Source organism: Palaemon carinicauda, chromosome 5 (assembly GCF_036898095.1).
Source record: "Palaemon carinicauda isolate YSFRI2023 chromosome 5, ASM3689809v2, whole genome shotgun sequence".
NCBI classification, from domain to species: domain Eukaryota; kingdom Metazoa; phylum Arthropoda; class Malacostraca; order Decapoda; family Palaemonidae; genus Palaemon; species Palaemon carinicauda.
Genome location: NC_090729.1, coordinates 183497435 through 183499934, shown reverse-complemented (window position 1 = coordinate 183499934; position 2500 = coordinate 183497435). Strand labels below are relative to the sequence as shown.

At 41.0% G+C, this 2500-nt stretch overlaps 1 non-coding gene and 2 pseudogenes across 1 annotated transcript; 1 reads left to right on the top strand and 2 right to left on the bottom strand.

Annotated features, from left to right (window-relative positions):
- Positions 1 to 90: 90 nt before the first annotated feature.
- Positions 91 to 526, bottom strand: LOC137640707 (histone H2A-like; annotated as a pseudogene).
- A 242-nt stretch (positions 527 to 768) lies between these two features.
- LOC137640706 (histone H2B-like) lies at positions 769 to 1210 on the top strand (annotated as a pseudogene).
- A 506-nt stretch (positions 1211 to 1716) lies between these two features.
- LOC137641698 (5S ribosomal RNA) lies at positions 1717 to 1835 on the bottom strand. The gene has a single exon (XR_011044568.1). It is a non-coding gene; the product is annotated as a 5S ribosomal RNA (ribosomal RNA).
- Between the last annotated feature and the right edge of the window lie 665 nt (positions 1836 to 2500).

Here is a 2500-nt window from a genome sequence, read left to right as displayed (position 1 = left end):
TTTTCGAATATTATGAGGCCAAGGATTTGGTTTATTGAGTATTTTTTCTTTTGAGTAGTCATAGAATTCTTTCTTATAAAGATTTGTGGCTCCAATATGGAGCCTGATTTCTTGGTCGGTCCAAAGTAGACCCTTGCAAGCAACAGCAGCAAAGATTTACTTCTTTTCGGTCTTCTTGGGCAAGAGAACTGCCTGGATGTTGGGCAAGACACCACCCTGGGCAATGGTCACGCCAGAGAGCAACTTGTTGAGCTCTTCGTCGTTGCGGATGGCCAATTGCAAGTGACGGGGAATGATCCTGGTCTTCTTGTTGTCACGGGCAGCATTACCAGCCAACTCAAGACTTCGGCAGCCAAGTACTCCATGACTGCAGCCAAGTAGACTGGAGCTCCAGCACCTACACGTTCAGCATAGTTGCCCTTGCGCAAAGACGGTGGATACGTCCCACGGGGAACTGAAGTCCAGCCCTGCTGCTACGGGACTTTGACTTTCCCTTTACTTTGCCTCCCTTTCCGCGTCCAGACATGATGAGAGTTAGTTGTAGATCGTGCTGCTGTGACGAGCAAACTGGCGCAAAACTCGCAGCTTAGCCCTTTATACCCTACTACCGGATTGAAGGCGCCAGCCAACCACCAATGACAATTCGGCTCACCCGTCGCTCAGCCAATGAAAAAAGACCAGCCACATTTTACAAACCAGCCAGTTCGGTATAAATAGCTAGAGGAAGGGCTGCGCGGCATACTCTCTCGCTGACTGTATAGACGTAACATGCCACCCAAGACTTCAGGAAAGGCTGCCAAAAAGGCAGGCAAGGCTCAGAAGAGCATTGCCAAGGGTGATAAGAAGAAGAAGCGCAGGAGGAAGGAAAGCTATTCCATCTACATCTACAAGGTCCTGAAGCAGGTCCACCCCGACACTGGTATCTCTTCCAAGGCCATGTCCATCATGAACTCCTTCGTGAATGACATCTTTGAACGTATTGCTGCCGAAGCTTCCCGCCTGGCACACTACAACAAGCGCTCCACCATCACCTCCCGGGAGATCCAGACTGCTGTCCGTCTCCTGTTGCCTGGTGAACTTGCCAAGCACGCGTCTCTGAGGGCACCAAGGCTGTCACCAAGTACACATCCTCCAAGTAAATTGTTCAAATTTCTTGGATGCTTGTGTGACTGGCAACTGGTCTCCTCCACTAAAACCTCGGTTCCAATTTGGAACCACAAAAGCATTACTATAAGAAAGAATCTTGACAATGAATGAATGACTTATGCCCTCACGAATTGAATATTATTTCTACATGCCATCCCAATCATTCGGCAGAACACTTATTATTTCTTAGTTGCAAATGTCAATATGTTGCCCATTAGAAAAAAAAAAAAAGGAATAAACAAACACAGTCAGTATGTATGTATATAAACAAACAGATAGATTCAATTATATTATTCATATTTATATATTTATATATATATATATATATATATATATATATATATATATATATATATATATATATATATATATATATATATATCTCTCTCTCTCTATATATCTCTATCTATCTATATCTATATTTTTCTTTTTCTATATCTATTTCTACTTCGATTTCTATCAAAATAGATAGATAGATAGATAGATAGATAAATAATATGAATATGAATATATTGTGTATATATATTATTTATTATTTTTTTGTTTGGGTACTGGTTACGGAAATCAAAATGCCAACAGCATCTGGTGTTCCCAGGCGGTCACCCATCCAAGTACTGACCAGACCCAACGTTGCTTAACTTCGCTGATCGGACGAGAAGCGGTGTTTTCAACGTGGTATGGCCGTTGACATGGAATTACAACTTGCAACTTGTATTTATAATCAATGTTTTCTTTTTTGACACCGAAACGTATTTCATCTCTCATTCACCGCCCTCGACATTCAACGTTTATTATGATTGCTATTCTAGTATAAATTAATCATTGAGATTATAATATACAATCCCAATTCAAACGATTCCTTCCAACCAGATCCAACAGTGGCTAAAAGACTAAAAAAAAACCTTTATTGATTCACATGGAAAAAAAAAAAAAAAAAATATAATAACATCCTTTTCCAAATAGATTGATAGATAGACAGATAGATAGATAGATAAATAGATAGATAGATAGATAGATAGATAGATATAGGCATGCTTAATGTACTTGTTCATTGGCTACAGAGCGACATTATAGGCTTATTCCTTTAGAGGGGCAAATAGTGTGTATTTCAGTCAAAAGATTCTTTCTTATAGAAGTGATTTGTGGACCTAAAAAGGTCCGGGTTTAGGTGAGACAAACAGTCCTCCCTTTGCAAGGATTGCAAGCAGGATTCTTGCTTGTCTGTAGGTCTTAGATAACCTTGCAAAGAAGGCATCTAACCGCCGAAACCGTACAGGGTACGGCCTTGGCGTTTGAGGGCGTAGACGACATCCATGGCAGTGACAGTCCTTCCTCTTGGCATGCTCGGTGTAGG